This window comes from Macaca mulatta, chromosome 20 (assembly GCF_049350105.2).
Source record: "Macaca mulatta isolate MMU2019108-1 chromosome 20, T2T-MMU8v2.0, whole genome shotgun sequence".
NCBI lineage: Eukaryota > Metazoa > Chordata > Mammalia > Primates > Cercopithecidae > Macaca > Macaca mulatta.
In genome coordinates, this window is record NC_133425.1 from 6,624,871 (window position 1) to 6,636,943 (window position 12,073).

The 12,073-nt window shown below is 45.6% G+C and overlaps 1 protein-coding gene and 1 pseudogene across 2 annotated transcripts in view; both read left to right on the plus strand.

The window, feature by feature from the left end:
* Positions 1 to 12,073, plus strand: part of RBFOX1 (RNA binding fox-1 homolog 1) — a 2,485,711-nt gene that overhangs the window by 122,360 nt on the left and 2,351,278 nt on the right. The gene's annotated exons all lie outside the window — the stretch shown is intronic.
* Positions 6,155 to 7,140, plus strand: LOC100427595 (nucleophosmin pseudogene; annotated as a pseudogene).

Consider the following 12,073-nt stretch of genomic DNA (forward strand, 5'->3'; position numbering starts at 1 on the left):
TGCATTCTCTGATGATCAGGGATGTTGAGCACCTTTTCATATGCCTGTTTGTCTTTTGTAGGTCTGCTTTTGAGATATGTCTGTTCAAATCTTTTGCCTATTTTTTTGATCAGGTTGTTAGACTTTTTCTGTTGAGTCGTTTGAGCTTCTTTGCTGATCGTTTCCTCTGCTGTGCAGAAGCTTTTTAACTTGATGCAATCCCATTTGTCCATTTTTGCTTTGGTTGCCTTTCATGTGAACTTTGGGGAGTCATAGTTCAGCATATAACAGGGAACTGGAGTTCATGGTTTCCTCTCTGGTCCTCCGCTTTCTCACCCATAAAATGGGGATGCTGAAGTGCATGATCTCTATGGGACTTGCTGATTCTCACATTTAGCATCTCTTGCTGATGTTTTTTCTCTGTCCTCACCTCAGAATGTTTGTTCCAGACCAAAAACAATCCAAAACATAAATTTACATTGAAGGTTAGTAAGACCATCCTCTCATGAGCATTTGCTTGTCCCGAGAACCCTGCAAAGATTGGGTAGTCACTGTCTCACAGAATAAATCACTGTCCTGTTCCTTTGAGGACAGAGACAGTTCTGGATATTGCTCCATAGCCTCCTGACCATCCCACATCTGCAGCCGCCTACTCCATCCATGGACACGCAGGCCTGGGGAGAGCTCTGCCTGGCTAGCTCTTTGTGCTGCTGACATGTTGTGGGAAGGCTGGAGGGTAAGGGATAGAGGATAGGCACCCTCCCAAGATCAGCTCTAGATACTCCAGGGCCCTTCCGCCACGAGAGTATATCAGTGCCAGGCAGCTCTGTCTATTTACTATGTTCTGCTTCTTGAGACTGAATGTGCAAGCTGTTTCCTGTGGGAGAAAAGGTGCCGGGCTGGCTGGCTTGCCGGGGGGCTTCCTGTGGGTCACACATACCACCCACCTGCACAGGTACTGGGAGAGAGTGCACCTTCCCATTATCCCAGTATCAGCTTTGTGCTACCTGGGCTGAGTCTAATGTCCTGAGTGAATTGATACTTTAGGGTAAAGATCTGGATCTGTATCCACACTTCCTCAGTGATGGGGCATAAGTTAGAGTGTTTGGTTGCAAGCAACAGAAGCTGCTGTAACTGACGTGAGGAAGAAGAGGGCTACTTGTAAGGATATAGGGAAACTTGCAGGGTTGAAGGGAAGGCTAGAGATCTCTACAGCTGCAGAAATGTCAACAGCTGAAACTGTGTTTTCAGGACTACTGATGGATTCAGTGAAAACATACAAAAATTTCTTCCATCTTTGCCTCTTTCCTGCCCAGTTTTGGGGAGAGTACGATTGGCTGATCTTATAGCATGAGCCTATTCTCCCAGCAGCACAAACACATCAAGAGGGAGATCTAGTGGGAGAAGGCTCCAGTGCCCCCGGCTTCTGCAGTGAGGAGGCGTATACCCTGATTGATAACCACACCCAGGCTGCACATGATGGAGGGAGAGACAATGGCAACTCTACAAATGCAGATAGACAACACAGAGTTCTCACTTGGTATGGAACACTCTATATTCATGATCTCATTTAATCTCTACAATAGTCCTGTGGTTCTATTGTCTTTTCAGTTTACAGACGTAAAAGGCTAAGCTGGGATTTGAACCCAAGTTTATCTGGGTCCAGCGCCATTGGTCTTAATGGTGATAGGGTTCTGTCTTCCACTGCTGCCAATTTGCCCAACAAGGTGAAAGGAGGAGCTGTAAACATGGGTATAGTTGCTGTCCAAGGATCCCTGCAGTTCTTGGCCCCAGAAATATATTAAGAAGTGGGCCAACTGGGTAGTTACCCAGAGGTCTAGGTTATAAGAAGCACTAAAACAGTCCCTGAGATATTATTACTAGAAGGATAACGCTTTTTTTTTGGACCATTTTATTTCTCTTGTAAAAGAATCTCTTAGTGACTGGAAAGAAGAATATGTTGATAAACTACTCAGGGTGTGGCAAGATTAGCTGCATGATTTACAGGGTCCAGTAAAATATAAAAATGTGAGGCCCCTTGTTAAAAAGTTAAGAATTTCAAGACAGTGACAGCAGAACATGGAGTGTGGGGCCTCGTGTGACTGCACATGTTGCAAGCCCATAAAGCTGGCTCTGGGGTTGGAATGAAGGTAAATGGTTGACGAGCAGTCAACTGAGAAAAACAATCCCAGTTACCTGCAAGGCTCCTCCACTTTGTGCCAAGTTGCATTCTTGCTCAGGTCACCCAGCTGTCTCAGGTGAGCCTGCCTGGTTTTGACACACAGGAAGAGAAGTCTGTGTAATAGAGGCTAGTCTCTGGTCCTCTTTACAACATGCTGCTCACGGGCAATGACAAAAATCATCTTAATGTTCTGAAAATGATTTCGACAGCAGGCAGATAACGCTCTGGTTTTAACAGAGCTAAAAACCACCACAATTAATATCTGAACTGATTTTGAGATATTAATTGTGTCAATTGCGTTGCATCTGTTATGTTTTTGTTTAAATTGTAGTAAGAACATTTAACTTAATATTTAACATGAGATCTATCATCTCAACCAATGTTTAAGTGCATAATACAGTATTGTTATCTATAGGCACAATATTGTGCAACAGATCTCTAGAACTTACTCAACTTGCATCACTGAAACTTTTTTACTTCTTTTTTTTTGAGATGGAGTCTCACTCTGTCCCCAGGCTGGAGTGCAGTGGCACGGTCTCAGCTCCCTGCAACCTTTGCTTCCTGGGTTCAAGTTATTCTCCTGCCTCAGCTTCCTGAATATCTGGGACTATAGGCGCATGCCACCACACCCCACTAATTTTTGTATTTTTGTATTTTCTTTTATTTTTGAGACAGAGTTTCTTTTGTTGCCCAGGCTGGAGTGCAATGGTGTGATCTTGGCTCACAGCAACCTCCGCCTCCCGGGTTCAAGCGATTCTCCTGCCTCAGTCTCCTGAGTAGCTGGGATTACAGGCATGCGCCACCACGCCTGGCTAATTTTGTATTTTTGGTAGAGATGGGGTTTCTGCATGTTGGTCAGGCTAGTCTTGAACTTCCGACCTCAGGTGATCCACCCGCCTCGGCCTCCCAAAGTGCTGGGATTACAGGCATGAGCCACTGCGCCCAGCCACATCACTGAAACTTTATACCCATTGAATAGCAACTCCCCACCCTCTCCCCTCAGCCCCTGGCAACCACCATTTTGCTGTTTCTGTGTGTTTGACTGTTTGAGAGTCATCCTGTAAGTGGCATCATATAGCGTTTTTCTTTCTGCAACTGGCTTATTTCACTTAGCATAATGCCTCCCCATATTGTCAAATGTGGCAGGATTTCCTTCTTTTTTCAAGCTAAATCATGTTCCACTGTATGAACATACCATGCTTTCCTTATCCATTTATCCATCAGTGCACATTTAGGTTGTTTTTATTCCTTGGCTGTTGTGAATAATGTTGTAGTAAACATGGGAGTGCAAATACCTCTTTGAGATCCTGATTTTAATTCTTTTTTTTTTTTTTGAGATGGAGTATCTCTGTGTCACCTAGGCTGGAGTGCCATGGTGCGATCTTGGCTCACTGCAACCTCCACCTCCTGGGTTCATGCGATTCTCCTGCTTCAGCCTCCCAAGTAGCTGGGACTACAGGCATGTGCCACCGCACCTGGCTGTTTTTTTTTTTTTTTTGTATTTTTAGTAGAGATGGGATTTCACCGTGTTGGCAAGGCTGGTCTCGAACTTCTGGCCTCATGTGATCCACCTTCCTCGGTCTCTCAAAGTGCTAGGATTACAGGCATGAGCCACTGTGTCCAGCCTATTTTGGATAAATATTTGGAAGTATGATTGCTGGATCATATGGTAGTTGTACTTGTAACTTTTTGAGGAAACTGCATACTATTTTCCTTATTTAATTTCATCCTCCTTCTCTAGCTTCAGTTGCAGGAGGCTTGTTTCATTTTCTCAAAAGTCCCGTGGGCTTCAGGACTTCCAGGCAGACTCTTCTCTCTGGAACCAGCTTTCTTTCTCCCCCTGATTGGGGAAGTCCTCATCCCCAGGTCTCAGTGGACCTGACTTTTCCCAACACCCCAGACGAGGTACGTAGCACCTTGTACTAATGAATCATAACCCTTCTTGCGCACTTTGGGAATTGCTTGTGAAATTATTTGCTTGTCTTTCTCCTACACCCCCATGTCAGTGCCCTTGGGACAGGTACTTTGTGTCTGTCTTATTCACTGTTGTTTTACCAGGACCAGAAAGGTCAGAGAGATCTCTCCTGACCTCCCTGGGGCTCCCAGCGTCTTTCATTTCTTGAGTGCTTGGCTGTTCCTGTCTACTCATTTTTCTGCCAAGGCATTTGCCCCGGTGGATGACCAGTGCTGACCGAGCTCTCCCTTGGACCCACAACTCCCAGTTGGTCTGCTTTGCCGTCTAATCAGATCCTTCATCCAGCCTGTGCAATCAGTTTCCAAGAGAAGGAAAAAACAACCTAGAGTTAATAGTTACTCCTTCTGTCTCTCAGTGATTCCCCGACTCTGGGTACCAGAAGCAGAAACCAGCAGCCAGTTCTCCTTAATTAGGAAGGTGTCAAAGGAGGTTTTGAAAAAAAAAAAAAGTCAGTATACAGGTTGCCCATCACTTTATTAATTTTTAAGTTTCCTTCACATTGATTTAGGAACAACTTCTCCTAGAAGTTCCAGCCAAGTGCTAAGTTTTAACTTGGATGTGTGCTGGTTTGAGACGTGAATGCACCAATAGTCCCCCAGGGGTGCACAGAAGGCGCGTAGAGTCCCTGGCTAGGCTTTCTTTCTTCTCTCTCGATGACTTAAAAGCTGTTGTGCAGCTGTCACTCATTTTCTAGGAAAACAAGCCAGTCGCTGATCGACTTGGCAATACCTAAGAAATATTCTGGTTCCAATTACAGGCTGCCAATGGCAAGTACAGCCTCGGCCAAGAGGAACTTACTTTCTTGGTTCCCGACGCAAGGGATCTGGCAATAGGGACATCCTTCTATGTTTGTAGAAAAGATTTTTCTCTTCGTGATGATAGTTACTCCATTCTCTATCGAAAAATTTCTCCCTAATGAATTTTTTGCATTCTGCTTTTTGGAGCCCATTCCTTTATGCCAAGCACCTGTGCTCTACAGGCATCTCTGGAAACTTTGGGTACCTGCTTCTCTTTAGGAAGCTCCAACTAGTGAACAGAACAAGGGTTGAGCTGGTTCTGTGGCAGACTCCTCATCACATCCTTGTAATGCAGGTGCTGCTTTAAAGATGGGGAAATGGGGGACCAGCAATGCGGCTTGGCTCGATGACACAATTAGTAAGGGCAGAGTTGGGATTTGAACCCCATCTGTGAAATGCCCCTGCTTGGGCTCCTTCCATGATGTCATGCTGGACAGTAGGGTCACCTCAGAAGCAGAAAGTGTGCTGAGGAGGAGGAGGAGGCCTTATCTAGGTTGCAGTAGTTTGGGTTCTTCAAGAAGCAGACTCCGAGACATGGATTTGAATGCAAGAGATTTATTTGAGGTGATCCCACAGGGAGGGAGTGGGGAAGAGATGAAGGGTCTTTCAATGAGCTGCTTACTGCTGTGGGCAGCTGGCACCCAGGCCTGCTGGTAGACTCCAGCGGTTGGCCCAGAACATCCCTAACTACCGCTTCCCGGAGCTCTGCCTGTTCCCATTTCCCACTGGTTGAGGGTCGTTCTGGGAGGTGTCACACTGAATGCACAAAATTTAATGTTGATCAACTTGGAGCATAGATTCTCTTGAAAAATGAGCAAACACTTATGCAGCCACACGTCCTCTCTATGTCACACACCGCCCAACACATAAAGTCTAAAGATCCTGGCATTAAGAAAAGTGGTACTGCCCAGGCACAGACAGTGGCTCACACCTGTAATCCCAGCACTTTGGGAGGCCGAGTTGGGAGGATCTCGTGAGGCCAGGAGTTTGAAACCAGCCTGGTCAACCTGGTGAAACCCCTGTCTCTACTAAAAATACAAAAATTAGCTGGGCACGGTGCCGTGTTCCTGTAGTCCCAGCTAGTTGGGAGGCTGAGGCAGGAGAATCGCTTGAACCCAGGAGGTGGAGGTTGCAGTGAGCCAAGATGGTGCCACTGCACTCCAGCCTGGGTGACAGAGTGAGACCCTGTCTTAATAAATAAGTAAATAAAAATAAAAAGAGCTTTCCCTGGTGTGATTCCATCCTGCATGGCTGTTCTCTTGAGCAGTGGTCATTTATCTCTATCCGCCTTCTCTCCCACCTAAGTGCATGCTACCACCCAATGGAAGATTCGGTGGTCATGGCCATGAGCCCCCTGAGGCCCTAGAACTATCTTTTCAGTTGTGAACTCAAGGCTGACAAAGGTTATCACTTCAGGGTGGATAATGATGAAAAAGAGTACCAGTTATCTTTAAGAATGGTTGGTTTAGGGGCTGGGGCAAAGGATGAATTGCATGTTGTTGAAGCAGAGGCAATGAATTATGAAGGCAGTCCAGTTAAAGTAATACTGGCAACTTTGTAAATGCCTGTACAGCCAATGGGGGCTTTGAAATCATGCCACCGGTGATCTTACAGTTGAAGTGCGGTTCAGGGACAGTGCATGCTCGTGGACAGCACTTTGTAGCTATGGAGGAAGATGCAGAGTCACAAGATGAAGACAAGGATGTGAAACCAACTCTTAAGTATATCCGGAAAACAGGCTGCCCCTGGAAGTGGTAGCAAGGTTCCACAGAAAAAAGTAAAACTTGCTGCCGACGAAGATGATGCTAGTCATGATGATGAAGATGATGATGAAGATGTTGATGATTTTGATGATGATGATGATGGTGATTTTGATAATGAGGAAACTGAAGAAAAAGCACCAATGAAGAAATCTATATGAGACACTCCAGCCAAAAATGCACACAAGTCATATCAGAATGGAAAAGACTCAAAACCATGATCAACACCAAGATCAAAAGGACAAGAATCCTTCAAAAAACAGGAAAAAACCTCCTAAAACACCAAAAGGACCTAGTTCTGTAGAAGATGTTAGAGCAAAAATGCAAGGAAATATAGAAAAAGGTGGTTTTCTTCCCAAAGTGGTAGCCAAGTTCATCAATTATGTGAAGAATTGCTTCCAGATGACTGACCAGGAGGCTATTCCAGATCTCTGGCAGTCTCTTTAAGAAAAATTTGTTAAAAATTTTCCATCTATTTCATTTCTGTAACAGTTGATATCTGGCTGTCCTTTTTATAATGCAGAGTGATAAATTTTCCTATCATGTTTGATAAATGTTGTCCAGGTTTCATTGCCAAGAATGTGTTGTCCAAAATGCCTGTTTAGTTGTTAAGGATGGAACTTCACCCTTTGCTTGGTTTTAAGTATGAATGGAATGTTATGATAAGACGTAGTAGTAGCAGTGGTCAGACATGGAAATGATGGAGAGACAAAAATATACATGCGAAATAAAACTCTGTTTTAATAAAGTAGCACAGTTTCTATTGACTTAATACAGAAAAACAAAGGTGGTGCTGACATCAGGTGATTTTGTAAAATTTTTAAAATTTATTTTGCATGTCAGAAATGCATTTTAATTTTTATTTGAAAACTTAAATTTTTAGATAAATGATTTTGTGTAGAAATTTGATCTAGTTTTTATGCAGAATACAACGATTTCCCTCGTTAATCTTTCATGTGAAGGGAGTTACAAGCCTAAAGGAAGACACTTTCTGCGCACAAGTGGGTGTCTTGCGTGTGCAGTGTTAGAAACCGGTGGTGTGGTTGGTCACTCTGCAACTCCTGACCTGCCCAGAACACAGGCTGAGCAGATTCCCATGGCTGCAGGAAACTCCTAGGTGCAGAGACACAGGTGCTTAAATAAGGGACCCATTGATGTGGGAGGGAACTGTCTCTCCAAGCTGCAGGTGACAGCCGAGTTGGCTGGAGGGGATATGGGCTCCCACTGTATCTGCCACGTGGGTAACGGGGAAGGAGGAGCCCAGAGTGGCGCCATTACTGTCTTTGGATTGTTATGTTCTTACAAACCCTTCCCGTGGAGACTGTTAACTTCATTATCTTATCGGTACTGGGCGTAACAGCGGTTCTAGCTAACATTTATTAAATGCCTGCTCTGTGCCAAGAATCGTGCTCAATACTTTATATATATGATTTCACTTAATCCTCATAACTGCCCTAAGAAGTAGAGGCCATTATAATCTTGATATTAAAAATGAGACAGGGCATGAGGAGGGGAGATGCCTTGCTCATGGTTCCACATCCAGAAAGTAGCACAGTAGATTCTTAAACCTGAGTCTGTCTGTCTGTTTGCTGGAGTTAACCTCCAGCAAGAGGACGGTTCTGTATTTGCTGTTTGAATGACAGGACTCTGGACTTTGAGAAGATCCACACCTTAGGCACTTGACCTTGGGTTGTGAGGAGTTTCCCGTTCCTTATTCCAATGAGACGTTATGGGTTCCATGGGGGTTCTTCTTAAGCAAGGAGGATCATTAAGTAGCAAGGTAGCCATAGTTGGAGAGACCCACATGAGCTTTAACCAGTCACAAATCAGTTCAGGCCATTAGATTTGTCATAAACGTATGATGAATGGTAATTCCCTGATCTCATATCCAACCTCTGGGAGCTATCTGTTTGAATGATGTCAATGCATAATGTTTGAAGCTGCTCATGTGATTATCTTGAATCATTGGAGAAGCATGAGGCTTGAACAGATTTCATAATAACTTTTTTTACGCTTGCGACTGCATTTTCATCTCTCAGTTTTGTTCCTGTACGATGAAACCTCCCAGTTCTTTTTCCTGGGCTACTGCAATGTTAATGCTGATTAGAATTGCTCTGCAGCGTTGGGGCACCTAACCGATGTGGGTTTTCGTCTCCCGCCCTCCCACTTCCTTGTTTTTCTTGAGTAAAGAATAATAAGGAAAATAGCCTACCTTTACAGCAAGGGAAAATAACATCTATTTAGAGGAACTTGAGATGAAAGTATGTTTCCTTCATATTGGGTAATCTAATTCTGCAACTCTTACTTAGATTTGATTTCCAATGATTTAACAAGCTGCAGTACATGGTTTCTTAAAACTGTTGCTGTTATGCACATTTCCAAGCTCTTTAAGAAACAAAAGCTCAAAGGCCATCCTTTTAAAAAATTCTGGCCTTTCAGGGGGCAGGAAGGGTTGGCCTTTAGTGACATGGTTTCATGGTGACCTCTGTGTGCAGGGGGCCTCAGCGTTGATGTTTTCCCTTTAACTCTAACCCAGGGTCTTCTGGGGTCTCCTTGTTTATTCTGAGGCCTTCAAGCATGGCTGGCTGTTGTCGAGAGAGGCCCCTCTCTGGAAGTGCATCCCGCTTTTTATGTGATATGAGTTAGGAGGTTTCTGTGGGTCTCCCTCCTCAATTCTTATATTCTAACTTTAGCTCATGCTCTTGGCATTATTTTCAAAAGCATTGAAGAAATGAAGACCACAGCGGTTTTGTCTGTTTGTTTTGAGACGAGTCTTTCTCTGTTGCCCAGGCTGGAGTACAATGGCACCATCTTGGCTCACTGCAGCCTCTGCCCCCGGCTTCAAACAGTTCTCCTGTCTCAGCCTCCCAAGTAGCTGGGATTACAGGCATGTGCCACCATGCCTGGCTCATTTTTGTATTTTTAGTAGAGACTGGGTTTTACCATGCTGGCCGGGCTGGCCTTGAACTCCTGACCTCAAGTGATCTACTCACCTTCGTCTCCCAAAGTGCTGGCATTACAGGCGCGAGCCACCGCACCTGTCCCACAGTCTGTTAAAATGTAAAATGAGTAACATTTCTACCTGTGCCCTAGCCATCTTCATCCTCATGACGTCTCTAAGGCCCTTGGAATAGCCGGGGACCAGCACTGACAGACGCAGACTTCTTTCTCCCAGTCGCTGGCATTTGCAGAGGACCTGCTCAGTGTCAGGCACTGCGCTTTGATGCTTTCAGGCATCACCTAATTTAATGCTGAGGACATTCTCTGTGGTACATGCTGCGATCCTCCCACTTTACAGTGGGGAAGCAGGTATGGGAGAGCTCAGCACCATGCCCCACGTGCTCCTGAGCACCGGCCGAGTTGCTTCCTCTGCTGTGCTGGGTGAACCTGCTTCTGGGCCATTTATAAACACTAAACATATTTCCAAAGCACACCTGCTTTCAAAGGTGGGTCTCAGTCAGGATCCCTTGTGTGGCTGAAGCCACCTTTTCCCTTCCCGTATACCTCACCTGCCCTACTCATTAGGAACGCAGGCCCTGCTTCTAGATGCTGTCATTTAAAATAATGAAATATATTAGGTTGGTACAAAAGTAATTGCGGTTTTGCCATTACTTTTAGCGACAAAAACCCCAATTACTTTTGCACCAACCTATAGATGGCTGAGAATGTTAGGAAAACACAGCATGATGGGGTCGTGGGGAGGGATGACTTAAGAGTGGTTTCCGCCGGGCGCGGTGGCTCAAGCCTGTAATCCCAGCACTTTGGGCGGATCACGAGGTCAGCAGATCGAGACCATCCTGGCTAACCCAGTGAAACCCCGTCTCTACTAAAAAATAGAAAAAACTAGCCGGGCGAGGTGGCGGGCGCCTGTAGTCCCAGCTACTCGGGAGGCTGAGGCAGGAGAATGGCGTAAACCTGGGAGGCGGAGCTTGCAGTGAGCTGAGATCCGGCCACTGCACTCCAGCCTGGGCGACAGAGCGAGACTCCGTCTCAAAAAAAAAAAAAAAAAAGAGTGGTTTCCTGCCAGTACTGCCCTGGATGGAGATGAAGTTCCTCCTCTGAGCTTCCTTGTCTGCGTCCATGCCATTAATTGAGTACCTACTACGTGCTGGGCACCATTCTCCATGACAGAATGCATCAGGGAACAAACTGGACAGAAATACCTGCTCTTGTGCATGTTCAGTCTCTTTTTGGAGTTGCAAAGCTTACTCCTGCCTACTCTGGAAACTTCTCTCCTAACACCCCACAGGCTTCTGTTCTGCAGGACCCAATGATGGGCCAGCTGTGTTCTTGGCATTGAAAGCACAACAGACTTACACCAGACGAGCCCCCAAGCATGAGATCTAGGCGGCATCTCCATGAGTTTTGTGTTCTCTTCCCTTCTTTAGACCATCAGCTGTTTGACTTCCTCCCTGGTGCCAGATGCTATGAGCTGTGGATGCTACGAACCAGGATAGGACACTGTCTAGGGCAAAGATAGTTAATTGTTCCCCTGATCCAGTCTCCTTCTCTTTTTGTTTTTTGGCTTTTTAAAATATTATTATTATTTTATGTCAGACAGGGTCTCACTCTGTCACCCAGGATGGAATGCAGCAGTGTCATCTCAGCTCAGCGTAGCCTCTAATTCCTGGTCTGGAGTGATCCTCCTGCCTCATCCTCCCACGTAGCTGGGGTCACAGGTATGTGCTACTTCACCCAGCTATTTTTTTTTTTTTTAATGTTTTGTAGAGACAGTCTCTGTGTTGCCCAGGCTCATCTTGAATACCTAGACTCTAATGATTCTCCCACCTTGGCCTCCCAGAGTGCTTGGATTATAGGTGTGAGCCACCGCATCCGGCCTCTTCCTTTCCTCATTGTCAGCAGTTCCACCCACCATCCCCCAATTTTTAGCAGGCACATGACTCCCCAGGATCAAGACTATGTGTCCCTGTTGTTATGAACTGAGTGATGTCCGCTTCCCAAGTTCACACGTTGAGGCCCTAACCCCCAGGACCTCAGGATTTTATTTTTTATTTTTTTAGATGGAATGTTGCTCTTTCGCCAGGCTGGAGAGTGGTGGCGTGATTTTCGTTCACTGCAACTTGTGCCTCCCAGGTTCAAGCGATTCTCCTGCCTCAGCCTCCCGAGTAGCTGGGACTGCAGGTGTGCCACTACGCCCGGCTAATTTTTGTAGTTTTAATAGAGATGGGGTTTTGCTGTATTGGTCAGGCTGGTCTCGAACTCGTGACCTCAGGTGATCTGCCCACCTTGGCCTCCCAAAGTACTGGGATTACAAGCGTGAGCCGCCATGCCCGGCCAGAATGTGGTTTTAAAGAGGGCGTTAGGTTAAAATGAGTCCCTTAGGAGGGGCCCTTGTACAATCTGACTGGTGTTCTGATAA